This window comes from Onychostruthus taczanowskii, unplaced genomic scaffold (assembly GCF_017590055.1).
Source record: "Onychostruthus taczanowskii isolate IOZ18803 unplaced genomic scaffold, ASM1759005v1 scaffold10, whole genome shotgun sequence".
Lineage (NCBI taxonomy): Eukaryota > Metazoa > Chordata > Aves > Passeriformes > Passeridae > Onychostruthus > Onychostruthus taczanowskii.
The window spans coordinates 14,703,651-14,717,892 of NW_024496526.1; the positions used below are offsets into that span (position 1 = coordinate 14,703,651).

The following is a 14,242-nucleotide window of genomic DNA, read 5'->3' on the forward strand; positions in this document are numbered from 1 at the left end:
GAGTAAATTAAATAGCATCAAAATCTCCTCTGAAATATACAGGGCTTATCAAAAGGAAAAAAAAAAAAACCACAACCAAGTGTCAGCCAGAAGAAAAGTTCATTATTATATGTCAAGGAAAAATTAATATAAAGGGCTTCAATAGTTAAATTACATGGGTAGATCAGGCTTTCTGCAGGAAGACCAGCTTGCTTTAATTAAAGCATGTTCTGTTCAAAAGCCACTGTGCTCGTGTTTTACAGCAACCTGATACCAACACCTGTAAGTCCTCGCTCAAAAACTCCAACTGTTTTCCCATATCCCAGCCCAGCGATCCACGTTATCGAAAGTCTGAGTTATTTTTAAATGGATGGAGGGACAACTAAGCCAGGGCTCTCTGTGGAGTCGAGCAGGGGGATGAGGACTGTTCAAATCATGGAAATGTCAGTTCCAGCAATGTGTGCCTTGGATTATTTTTTTTTGGACTGTCAAGAAGATTTTAAATCTTTAATATCTGTTTGTTGTCAGGTTTGCCTCCAGCTTTTTGTATCTGCAGGTCGTATTTTTTTGTTGTTGTTAGGAATTAGCATTTCTCATTTGCTAGCTGAAAGTTTAGGAGAAAGCACCAAAATGCCGATAAACAAAGTTCATCTCAGGGAAAATCTCTGTATGCATAACCTAGTTAACAATTCTTTCATGGTTGCAGGATGAAATTTGAAATGCATGTTGAAAAAGAGAGTTCCTACAGAAAGCATCAGTACTACCGAGGCATTTCGAGTGAGCTGTACTAATTTTAAACGAGAAATCATTATGATTTCCGTGCTGTATTAGCATCTCTTTTATTTTCTGGTATCTCTGCTGCACTATTTCAACTCACTGCAGGTTGCTGTTACTTTTTTTTGATACCACATCGTTTAAACACACACCGGAGCTGAAGACATTCGGGATTACTGGGGACTTCAATCAACATTTTTGGCCTTTGTAAAGGATCTTAGCCAAACATTTGGTGTAGTTAAACTCCAACTGATGCCACAACACACAGAATATCACTCCCCAAAAAGTGCAGAACTGATGCATTGTGCCATCTCTGGCAGCATTTGTTCAGTGTTTGCTGCGACTGGGGAGGAAGAATGATACGGAATGCACGGATTGATTTTCAAATTACCTCAATATTTTGAAAACATTTTCACCTGCATGCTGAGAATGCTAAGAATAGGCAGGAAGGCAATTGTGCATTTGCACAGCCTCCACTGCATTCATTTATAAATTACCTCATCACTGACTGAAATTAACACTGATTCTTACAGGCAATTTCTCAATTTCCAATGCTAATTACATTTTTTTTACTTTTAAATTCTGTACCACCTGTTTTGGGCAAGACATCTTAGGCAGCGCGACCGCATTTAATCACAATTTTAATTAACCGCCCTGTAGATGTGAAAAAGAAGCAATTATAATATAGATGAATGATGATTTTTCTGCATTAAATTGTTTTGTTTCCCTGGTATGTTGATTGTAACACAGCACACAAATACAGTAACTGTACAATTTTTTTCTATTGTAATTTAGTAATTGTTTTTGGAAAACCAGTTTGGGAATGAGTGACTTCATCTGTTTACAAATTGATTGATACTGTTAACTCACTGATTGCTGCAGCATACATTTTGTATTGCACAGCCTAGCATAAAATATAATTAGGCATGCACAGACTTTGCAGCACCATTTTGGAATCTGAAAATCAACTGTAACCGAAGTGTGTTTTCCTTGAGCATCCTCGTATCAGCCGCGGCTGATGATACGATAATCAACAAACAATGGGCTTTTCCCATCCTGCCGCTGGTAGAAACCCTTGGATTTAATCTGATAGTCTCACAGTGTAAGGGTTAGAGTTGGGTTTTTTTTTCAGAATGTGCTTTGCCTGGCCTGGGAGCTGAGGGCTGGCAAGTCTGCAGCTTGCCCAACTCCCTCAGATCGCTATCGGGAAGGAGCAGGCGAGTGATGGAAAGAAACAATGATGGCAAAAAGAGCCGCGGCTCGCAAAATGTGGGGATCGTTCCTGACACGCGTGTGCTGTGGCACCGGCTATCTCCAGCTACAAGTTACAGGGGGAAAAGAGCTCGATCTGACTCATGGCTGGCAGACACAGATCGGCCAAGTTATATATATATGTATATATATATCTATGTGTATATATCCCCACGGAGAAGCACGAGACCCTTCCCACTGGAGGCAAAGCCTACTGGTCTTCCCAGAGAGCCAGGTCGCACCGGAGCAGATGTGCAGCACTAGCAGCACCTGGCCTTTGGGACATGGTGCCACCACCACTGCGCTCTACCAGCGACCCAGGATAGTCCTGCTGAGCATCTCCCACCTTAGGGCCGAACACCCCCCAGCAGAGGTGGACTGTGGGGCAGGGACACAGGGAAGGTGCACCTTAACATTTACAGAAGAGAGGTGGCAGCTCTCACCCTCCCCATCTCCCGTGCAATCCACAGAGCAAGAAGCCTCCACCAAGAAGGACTTGCCAAGAAGTGAGACACCACAACAGCCTCTGTGAGACCACATCCCAACCAGACCAGCCATGTCACCCACAGTGCACTGAGACCAGGAAGGATGGGAACGAGACAGACCTGGGACTGTCTCCATGGGAGCGCAGGGGTCTCTGTGATTTGGAGGCAACTTGGGGGGCTCCTGGTCTCATCTGCTGGCCTGCTCGCTTTATAAATATTTGTTAAGAGGACAGGACATAAAGTCTACTGTTCAGTAGGTGATTTTTGTAAGAATCCAGCTATCCATACATAAAAGGGTCTATTATCTCACTGTGGAAGAGATTTACATGCGTAACTCCCATTAACTCTTAGGGGACTTAGGCACGTAAATCTCTTGTGCATCTAGAGAAGAATAGACCACATAAGGTCTTGTGATCTATACTGCTAGTAGGTTTAAGTCCCTTTCATTTATAAAGCTATACAAAAATTAACCATTAAAGCTTATTCTGTGCAAGCTGTCCCCCTACATATATCACCCAGCTCTGTGTTTGAAGTACTCGATGTAAACGCACACTGAGGAAAGGTACCGGGGCGAGAGAGCCCATTCATTTCAGTTAGTAAAACTGTCATCCCTGAAAGGAAGCAGACTGAGGGCAGGTAGAAAAATTGTACAGGTTTTGCTCAGCAGATTCAATTTCAGATTTAGGCTCTAGACTGCACTGTTTGGAGAAGGAATACTTTCATTTTGCTGAGCGTTCCCTCAGCCCCCTCCTTCCCTCTCTCCCATCCCTACTCACAGCCCCGTGCCCTGGACCAAAGGGCCCTGAGTGGCTGGAGCGATAAAATCTTCACACAGCCCAACTAAGATGCTGCATCTACTAAGGAACAAGAAATAAATCTTTTATTCCATAAACTTGTTTAAGCTGAAATGTTCATTGGTAAGCCTGTAAAAGTGGGAACATCTGCGCTCCTGCTGGGATTTGATGTCTCACCACAAACCTTTCCATAAGCACTTTGTCTCTGGTAGGAGACAAAGAGGAAAATACCTGATCCTTGGCCTCAGTTGAGCAGCTCCTTCTATCCTCAAGCACTGACCTACTGAGCATTCCTCCCAGCAGCGAGCTGCCTCCCAGGGCTACCTCCGCCATGGAAGCTGCCTAACTAATCTCTTAGCAAACACTTGCAGCAAACCTGAAGAGAGTTTAGAAAGGCGACCAAGAAGGGGAGGAAAAAACCTGAAACTTTCTCCAGATAAAGCCTGCGGCATCTCTAAGAGAAGAGAACCCAGCCTAAATATAGCTCCACATGCTCACATTTTCTCTTGATGAACTGCTGTGATACAAAGTTGTGGCCACCTAATGAACACAGAGATATATATTCTAATCTTAATCCAGTTTCCTGCTCCCTTCCATTAACCCAGCTGTCTTTCTGCCTGTCAATAGTCCCCTGACTATGCTTACAGGTATTTGCAAGACACTGCTTTTATCCCAGCAACACCGCTGCGATGATATGGCACTGGAAAAGTCCATCCCGCGCCCTGCCTGCGCACGGGGTAACCTCTCCTTAGGAGCTTATAAGAAAATCCACTGTTGAAATAAATAACAACTCTCAACAAATGATCAAAGAAGAAATAAATCTTTTACCCTTCTAAGACTTTTTAAAACTGAAATCCCGTTTTTTAACTGGATAACAGTTAAGAGGCTACCGGCCACCTATTTTTCTGGGAGCTACGTTTTAAGCGTTTGCCACGCGGATGTTGGGCAGACAAACGCATCTGTGGTTCTCGGGAGCAAAAGCCTTTAAAATAAAGTTTGCGTGTAGTATATGAAAACATATTGTTTGGAATTTAAGTTCTAATATCTAGGAATAAACAGAGCATTAAATCAAGCAAAACTGTGACAAGGCCAATATGCACATGGATGATGCCAGCGAGGCATCTCCAGCCCTTTGTTCACAGCTTAACAAAACTGTGCCGTCACACCACTTTAGCTCAACAGTGCCTGTCGAATGGGCATCAGCAGATCAGCCAATGCCTGTCACACACACAGCTGAAAAACTGTTTGAAAGCAAGGCTTACTTTAGCACAAGTCTGGTAGGAAAAGTGAGAGGGATTTTTAATCATCCGGTAAAGACTACAGATATATATTTAGGGGAGAAAATATATATATATGTTGTCAGCTTTCTTCCTCAGGAAAGTAATGCAGTTTTGCTCTTTTTCACCTCTAAGGAAGGAATGGGTCTTGGTGGTGTTGCCTGTTCCTTGGTGTGCTGCTCCCTTCCACACTACATCAGATTTGGAATTATTTGCAAATAAGTAAAATTCTTTCAGGGTGGGAGGGGTGTCACAGGGAATGATCCCAATTTGTCCAAAAATCTATTAAAAATTAATTTTCACATTGTCCTGCTTGGAGACCCCCTCCTCCCCGTGACAGAGGATAAATGAAATAACATATTCAAGGAAATGTTTATTTTGATTCTAATGCAATTATCTTTGCAGATGAACGTCTCTCTGGGTTGGATTTTTTTTTTTTTTTAGCTGATCAAAATATGTTTTCATTGGTATTAACAACCTCCTCCGTCACTTTTCTTAACAGTCCTAGTGCAACATCGCTCCGCAAAGAACCGCAGCAAAATAAGCTTGTTAGCGCCAGCAACTTCAGCTCGCCACTTCTCTCTTTTTTCCCAACACTTTTTTCCCCCCAATTTATGGGGGTTTTGACACACGCCCCCTCCCCAGCCGGCCTCCCCGCGGCACCGGGGCGGGCTCCCAGCGCTCGGCCCCTCGGTGGCGGCTCAGGGTGGGACCGGGGGGGTCCGGAGGTGACCGGGGGGGACCCGGGGGAGAGGGGGGCGGCAGCCCCGGGTGCTGAGCCCTCTCCCCCTGCCTGCCCGCCGCTGCTGTCAGCTCGCTGCCTGCACTTTAGCTGTCTCTTTCCCAGTCCCTACCCTGTCAGTTTCTGGGCTGCCAATTTCAACTTGAAGCTTGACTGGGCTGATTTGATGCAAATACCTCCAGGGAAAACCCTGAAACTGATGAACAGTTATGTCAAGTCGATTTTGCACCATCGGGAAAAGGTAACCTCTGCGAGAAAAAAAAACAACAAGGTTAAAGAGACAAGGGCTTTTCACGTGTAATACCACTGCTGCACATCTCGTTCACTGTTTACCATCCCTCAGAAATTGTAACTGTCAGAATTAGTCCTAATTGCAGATGCGAAAGCTGCCATTATAATAAAAACAGAGGCAGTGCAGGCATTAAATGTAGCAGCCTAATTTGTGAGACTACTGAAAAGGTAGAGTAAATGAATATTTCATTACTTTAATTACCAGGGACTACTCTTTTCTTGCTGTCTTATGATAAGTGTTGCTGTAACTAGCAACAGCAAACATCCACTAAAACATAAAGTGCAATAATAGTACTGCTGTCAGGATCGCTGCTTTAAAATACGAGCGGGAGGGGGGGGAAAGGGGGAAATATAATGGTTTATCTATTTCTTAGAGATCCGCAGGAGCAGGAGATAGAAACTCGTTTAACGTCAAAAAACAAAGAGGCGAGTAAACAGGTTTTAGTCAAAGAAAATAATGACCCGGAGGAGGGGAGGGGTGGGGGGGGGGGGGGTGGGGGGGGGAGTTGAGGACACACTTGAAACCCCAGAGCCGGGAGGAGCGCAGGCAGCGCCGAGCCGCCTCCCCTGCGCTCCCTCCCTCCTGGGAACGAAGTTTGGGGCTGCGCCGCCGCGGGAGCCGGGCCGGGCCCGAGGGGGGCGAGGGGGACGCAGCATCCCGGGAGCGGCATCCCGGGAGGGGTTCGCACCTCGGGCCCGGAGCGCTTCTCTCGGCAGCGCCGGCACCGCGGGCGGGGGGGTGTGTGTGCCCCGTCCCCCGCCCCACAGAGGCGGTTCACACCTCTGCCCCGGGCCCGGAGCGGGGGGGCCGAGGCGGCTCCGCACGCCCCCGCCCCAGCGCAGCGCCACGGCGGGCGCGCCTCCAGCCCGCTCCGCTCCGCACCGCTCCGCTGCCGGGGGGCGGAGGGGAGGATGCTCCCCCCTCGGTCTGCGCCCCGCCGAGCCCCCCACCTGCGGGGCGGGTCCCCGAGCGGCTCCGGAGAAGGGGGGTCCCTGGGGATGGTGACCCGCGGCATCCCGGCTTGGGGCGGGGGGGACTCTGAGCCGGGCGCCCGCCGGGGATGCCCTGCCCGGGGGGAGGCTCCCCGCTCCGCCCCGGGCCCCGCACAGCGCCCGCACAGCGCCCGCACCGAAAAAAAGCTGCCGGCCCGGCCGCGGCTGCAGCCCCGCCGCTCGCAACAGCCGCTCCCGACAGACGCGGGGAAATTTGTCAACAATTCGCAACCACGCTGGTAATTACATTCCTGGAATCCGCAGCGATAGATGTAAAGATAAGGGAGCTGCCTCGACTTTCCGCTCGGAATGATCCGTTTGCAGCGACCTATTCCTCTTCCTAGCCCTTCCTAACCATATTCCCCCGTTACGCCTCCTGCGCCTTCTGCCACTGGGCTCTCCAGAAACATACGTGACGAGTCGCTGTGCCTCACTCCTGTCCGAGGAGGCACCAGCTCCCTTCTCGCCTTTGTGTCCCCATCCCTCCGACCCAACTTTCCTGTCAGACCCGAAAAATATGCAAGGCTCGCACTGCCGCTGAGAAGCAGGACAAAGTTTAACTTCTCTGTTGGCAGTCGGAGAATAACTCCCAGGCAGGATTCAAGCAAAAGATCTGATTTGCTGAATTCTGCTCTTTGATTTGTATTTGTATGTTATTGCTACTGCTAAGGTTGTTGCCAACCTCAATTAGATCACAAATGAGATCAGTTTAATTCAACTCCCAAACTGTGACCTGACCATGGTCTGAAAGTATTCAAAAACGCATTTTAAGCCTTCCTTTGATTTCAAAAGGAATACTGCATGCTTGGTCATTCATACAAATAACATAAAACGTAATTATGGGATGATTTGGCAGATGACATTCCTGCCAAACGACGCTCCATGCCAGAGCCTGTAATGCTGTGGCTGCTGTCCTGGTGCTCGAGAGCACAGCACCCTTGTGTAAGGTGGGAGTAATGGGGTGTGTGCGATGTGGAGGTGTTTAAATGCGCTTGGGGAGGCAAATGCAACAGCAACAACCACGCCACCATTAAACCCCCCAGTCAGAAACTGCTGTATCACTTGGAAGGGAAGCGGATCCGCACTATCAAATCTCCAGGAGGCTGTGACAAAGGGAGCTTGCAGCTTGACACACGGGTAACAACATAGCAAACACCTTTAATTCTGTCATGTCTCATACCCTTTGCTTTCTCACACATTTGTGGCTGCTCTAGCATTGACACCTACAGTTAAAAAGAAAAAAAAAAAAAAAAAAAAAAAAAAACCTCGACAATAAAAATCCTCAAATGAAGCAATCTTATTCCGCCTAAAATAAGAAACACCTGGAAAGTTATTCCTCTGCCCGGTAAAAAAAACAAAAAAAAAAAAAAAAAACAAAAAAAAAAGTAACTTATTAGCTCCTGCTTCTAACAGCCCAGAAAAGAGCAGAAAGCAACAACAAAAAAAAAAAGTTCACTTTTGGGAATGAGAAGCTCCCAGGAAGCTGTTGGCTTTCCTTGGAGCCCGGGAGCTCACGGGGAGCCACTCGTACAGGTTTGCCGGCGTAACTTCTCAGCTATTCTGCTGCTCGAATGCGAATCCTAAATTGACCTTCCTGCCTCAGCAGTGCTCGGGAACGTTCCTAGAGAGGGTTTGGGCTATGTTACATCTGAGGGAGTAGGTACAGAGCGTGCCTGTGTGCCGGCACACACACAGGTAAAGCCTGGAGCAGCCCTCTCCTGCCCCTGCCTCCAGCTCTCCCCAGCCCCTGTCTCTGATGGATTGACCCCGAAAGCTTCAGCTGCCACCAAGTCCAAGATGTGTCAGGCTGAGCGGCTGCTGTGGCCTCAGTAGTGCCACCTCCTCGCTTGTCCCCCCCAGCCACCGCAGTGTCCCCACTCCAGGCCCAGCACCTGCAGGGCCCGGGCCGGGCAGGGCCCCGGGGTGCAGAAGGAGTTAAGGCTCTTTCCAGCATTACTGGGTAGGTTAATATCACAGCTGCTTGGTAAAGCATTATCCAGCACCTCACTTAACAAAAGCCTGCTTTTGCAAACAGACTCCTACTTTTCCCCAAGTGTCCAAAGGTGTTTACTGAAGTAAATCTGCCTAAATCCTCCATTGCTTGGGTCATGGGGGTGGTTAGGAGGGTGGAAGGTGTAGAGATAATCTCTTTTTGTAAATTCTGTAAATCTTCTGGGAAAAAATCAGGAATCTGTGTCACATGCCTCTGTTCAACTGGTAACATCTCGGTTAGTGTGCTCCTTATGAGTGAAATCTGCCATAGCAGCTACAGGAAAATAAGACATCCCTCCCGCTTCTCATTGTTCAAACTGTTCTTCCCTCACGAAGTTCCTTTAGCACGTTTAATCTATTTGCTGATGGAGGGGGGGAAAAAAAAAAAACCTGTTAGGATCTTAAAAGTGGTTTCTGGGAAAAAAAAAATAAAAATGACAGTTTGGTCGGCAGGAGATAGTGTAGTTGAAAACTTGTCACTTGAGATTTCTGCACTACCCCGGTTATTCCAACACCAGCAACTGCATATTACTTTTTACATGTTGCAAATAGAGGCAAACAACACAGGAAATTTTGACAGCTCTGCCTGAAAGGGCTTAAATACTTCTCAGTAAGCAGGATCCAGTTATAAATAAACCTTCTCTTGGTGAGAAAAAAGTGGCTACGACCAAAGACCTCAATATTTTTCTAGAAAACTGTCTGATTAAAAGCACAGAAGAGCTTCTGAGACACAAACAAACAGGCAGATATGGGGGGGGTACACACACAGGGATGGGGGGACAGCCGGAAAATGCACATGAACGTGACTACAAAACCCCACGAGGGAGCCCGGCTACAGAAACTTCCACAAATCTCGCCTTCCTCCTCCTCCTTCTCCTCCACCACCTCCTCCTCCTCCTCCGTCCGCATTTTCTGGTGCCGCCGAGGATTCGCTGAGTCGCTGCTTTTCCCCGCCGGGTCGGGGCAGCCCGGGCCGGCCGCCAGCCCGGGGACACCCCCGCCACCGCCACCGCCACCGCCGCGGCCCCGGCCAGCCGCAACGACACCCAGCCCAACACTTCACCAAAATACAGGGGGAAAAAAAAAAAATTAAAAAATTTTTAAAAATTAAATTTCAGCTGGGAAAAGGGCGGTTTTGCCCCGCCAAATCTGCCTCACCCCCTGCCACCCCCCGTCCCCAAGGTCATGGTGGGTAAACAATAATAGTAATTAAAACAAAATAATAGGCAGCAGTCAAGAGCTGAGAGTACACACACCTGACCCTAACTATAACAGACTTCTCAGAGTAGAATTTGATCCCTCTCTGACACTTTCTACCTCAAGTGTTAGAGCGAGTGGCCATGAATAGTACAGGCATGCCATCTTGTAACACTATCTGCCTGTCAGAAGAGCCAAGGCTGGGTAGAGCAGGATCTATATAAGGCTTGTAACTAGGGGAAGCCCAACAAACAGCTACAAACACCTAAGTTATTTTACTCAGCCTCCACCCTTCTGCTTTTTCCCCCCTTCTTCTCACTCTCTCTTTTTTTTTTTTTTTTTTTTTTTTTTCTTTTCATCTTGGCTTTCTGTTGCAGAATGCAAATGTAGCCTGCCGGCGGTGAATGGGCTGAATTGTGATTAAGAAGAAGAAGAGCTCCTTTCTTTGTTCTCCCCTCAGGGGATGTTTACTGGGAGAGACACAGCGGATCAGATATGAAAGGCATTCAGGTCAGCATTGATGTGAGCGAAAGTGAAATCATACCTAAGGCATTCAAAAGACCGCCGTGTCAGGGGTTCAGCTAACGGTGCATCTACTGTGTCTTCCCTGTTAGGCACAAAAAAAAAGGGGAAAAAAAAAAGGAAAAAAAAAATCTCTCCACAAACAGGCATTTTCAAAAAAAAAAAAAAAAATTACCACAAAAAATTATATAGAGAAGGAAAATAAAAAAGTTTTCCCTCGCTTTACCTCCAGAGCAGAAACTACAGGACTTAGTGCTCTTTGCCCTTATGATCACGGATGGGGCAGGTCGACTTGCATTAATTGTAGCTGCTGGGATCAGCATCCCTTTTAAGGGGAAATGAATCAAACCTGAAGAGTGAGCGGTTTTTTTTAAGCACACCTCTACATCCCACATCCCTCTGCACACACACGCACGCATAGGTGCAGGCGCATGTACACATGCACCTCTCCATGAGTCCCAGCGAGCTGCGTGCCTCATTTATTCTGCTCCTAACCACGAGCAAGCGTTTCTTGCCTCCCTCAGAAGCCACTCCGGGTGATGAAGGGCAGGGTGGCATATCAAAACAGCAGAGCACACCTTCAAAAGTGAGCTTTCATTGACTTGGAAACTCCTCGAAACACTTCGCTGCAAGCTCGCAGCGCAAGGGGATGGTGATCGGAGGCGTAAGGAGTTGGGGCACAGCTCTGTAAGTTAAAACTGCTGCAAGGAAAAGTCTAGGCATTGTCGTTTTATTCACCAAGAAAACCCTACTTGATGAAGAAATATTTCTGTCTTACTATTTTTCCAAGTCTATACTTCTCCCAGCCTAGTTATTCTCTCAACAGACTTTCCCAGTGGTTAGCTGACGCTGTTGGCATAAACAGAGATATGTAAATATGGAGGGGAAATATAGCAAATTACAGTTAAGCATACAAAGAGTTAGGAGGTGGCTGCATTTACAGGGGCTGAAATGAAAATGAAAACGACAGATCATTTTTAAAAAGCCCCAAAAAATTAAGGAACAGGACTGGATGTCGTGTGCACTAACCAGCTCCACTATTCTGAATTTGTTCCCACCTTCAGAACCTTAGTTAAAATACATTGTTTGCCTAATGCTCACATCTGCTTTAATGGTGACGTTTAATTCTGAAATATTTTCAACTAGTGTTTCTGCATCACAGATTTCTCTCCTTTTTCTCTATACTCTAAAAAGACAACTAAAGAGCAATCAAAAAGGTGTCTGACTTGGCCATTCAGACAATTGCACCCTTGTGGGAATGCTGGAATGAATGGTACAGTGGACACCCCAGCACTATTGACGTTATAAACATGTAAATGAAACACATTAGGGCAGACAATCAATTGTCTGTGAGCACTGCAAACCTGCACTCCCTTTCTATGTGACAGGCACAAAATAGTGTCTACCTTGGGAAGCCATGGTCTTGCAGAAAAAAAAGGACAAAGAGTTCTCTTTCACAGAGGAGAAAATGCACCTTAAAAGCACTGGGATAATGCAGATGCCAAAAACTGTTGTGAGGCGAAGAATTTCCTATTTCTTGGAATGAATGTGGGGCTGCTGTAAAAGAATCAACACCCTTCTTTCCACTCTAAAGGGAGACACACATTTTTTTCTTGGGGAATATTACCAGCCTGTCCTGAAAGCTTACATCTCAGTCTCCCATATATTTACCCTACCATGGGCAGTTGGCTATGTATAATTATCGATAATTAACTTGTAATGGTTTCCTTATCACTTTTTCTTCCCTTTTCAAATACGCCTTTTCCAAGCCATCAAATGCATTTTCTTGCATCAATTAGAAATTCCCCCAAAACTTTCCTTGCAAAGCATGTGCAATAAGCAAAACCAGTAATTACCGAATGGTCACAAATGGCAAACAGTAAATCAGGCACTAATCTCCAAATTCTCTGGATTTCTCGAAACTCTGAAGAAAATAAATAGATCCGACTTGACACAGAAAACAACCTCCCCTACTCCATGTCACAGATCAGCCTGGACATGAATCTGCACGGAGAAAATGTGGCTGGGTAATCATTACGCCCTGGCCACTCGCATTTATGGCATTAATTTTTAATACCTATCTCCAGGTGCTTTTCTGGAGGTGGTAGCAGTACATTTGTCTCGCTATCCAGTGAGCCAAATCCCGGAGTAATCTCCTCGCAACGGATTCCCGGCCCTGGGGAGCTGCCCGGCCACAGGAGCGCTCCGGGTGCCCGCTCTGCCCGCTGCCACCTGGGCTGCACAGGGAACAGCTGCCTCCTCACACCCCAGCCTCAGTCTAGCTGCCTCCAAACTTCTCCAGGCAGGGAAGACAAGACTCACTTCCCACTCACTAAAGGCAGCAGGCAGGCTTGCCTATTTTTTCCTTTTTTTTTTTTTTTCTTCCCCTCTTTTTCAAGTGAGGAAGGAAGGAGGTTTTTCCCCCTTCCCCAGCATCCCTGGAAGGAGGGTGGGTGGGTATCTTTTTGGGAAAGGCTCTGAGCAAGCCTAATCGTCTCTGCTTGTTTGGTCTGTGGTCTTGGATCAGACGCCCTGAAAGCATTGAACTTTCTCCCTTTTCTTTACAACTGGAAGCGAGGTGGCAAAGGAATCAAAGAGAGCTGTTTACTGAAACTTTGGGGTAAATTAGATACAACTTTCCCCCCTCCCCTCCGCTTCGCGGGGATTTTAATTTCACTTTGGATTTTCGAGGAGGGGAGCGGAAAGGAGGGGGGAAAAAGAAACCTCAGCCAACAAACGCCAAACCACAACAGCACGGGGAGAAGGCGGCTCATCAGGCATGGCAGGGCAGGGCTGCCGGCCGGACAGCGCTGCTCCCGGGCCCCGCTCCGCGCCGCTCCGCGCCGCTCCGCACCGGCGCTGCGGCCGCGGTCCTCTCCTTCCCATCCTCGCCGCTGCCCCCCCTCCCCGGGGGGCTCACCCCTCATTGATTTCCACATCGCCTCTCTCAACCCACCCCCCTCCCAGCACACCTCTCCTCCACTCCAGCAGCTCTCATCAACCCCGTTATCTTGGAAAATCCCGAGCCTGCTTCCTTTCTACCCTATTTAGCTGCGCTGTAATTTTATCCAGCCCCGGTATCTCATCCCGAGCCTTGCCCATCCCCGCACACACGCAGATACACGCACACAGGCGTGGAGCCCACTGAGGCATTAGTTGGATTATTCTGTTTTGTCCCCGTCTGTAATGTGTCTGGGATTCACTAACACTCCTCTCGCTTCCTTCATGACCATCTATTTTTATTTTCTTTTTCGTAGCTTTTAAATTTTATTTTGGTTCTGCTGCGTTTCTAAGGAATTTCTGTCCGAGTTCGATAAGCATCACCGTTTCTGGTGTTATCAGCAAAGACACAAGCTCAGAAGTAACATCTTTTCCACGATTCCAGGAAAGAAGAAAAATCCACTCAGTCCAGATAAATCCTAGGCAATTCCCAACGGGAATGGCATTGGATACGTGCTTGTCGAGAAAGAGAAAATGAAAAAAAAAAAAACAAACCAAACCCACCTCGCTCTACCTGCTCCTCAGAACCAGGGCATTTCTCACTCAGAAATGAATGAAAGGAACAAATTAGGGAGCAGAAAGAGGAAAGAGGGGACAGACAGAAAGTAGGGAATTATTTCCTACACCCCCCCCCCACACACACACCCCGTGTCTTGGCCAGAACAAGACACTGAAGGGAGAACTCAGCCCTTCGCATAAGCAGCGCACACACACTTGAAGTTTGCAGGATCTTTAAGTGGTTACCTTAAAAATCGCAATTAAACTTTCGTCTCCCAAGTGTGGTGGCTTTTCCAAGTTAGTGCAGCTCCCTGAAAACACCTTTTTGCATGGGAACAACCAGAATCTGCCACCCCGCTCCATACGTGCTCCCAAAGACTTGGCTGCACTACCAGGATACGGTCCTGGTGTCCTGGGCAAACAGAGGCATCCAGGATTTTTTTTTTT

At 47.4% G+C, this 14,242-nt stretch overlaps 1 protein-coding gene across 3 annotated transcripts in view; it reads right to left on the reverse strand.

Moving 5' to 3' along the window:
- ZEB2 (zinc finger E-box binding homeobox 2) overlaps positions 1-14,242 on the reverse strand; it is a 114,188-nt gene that overhangs the window by 94,853 nt on the left and 5,093 nt on the right. Inside the window, exon 1 of one of the 3 annotated variants that reach the window (XM_041409641.1) lies at positions 14,042-14,236. The exons of the other annotated variants lie outside the window; for them this stretch is intronic. The gene's annotated coding sequence lies outside the window, so the exon portion shown is untranslated. Of the gene's footprint in view, positions 1-14,041; positions 14,237-14,242 lie in introns of those variants that run through there. 3 annotated transcript variants of the gene reach the window in all.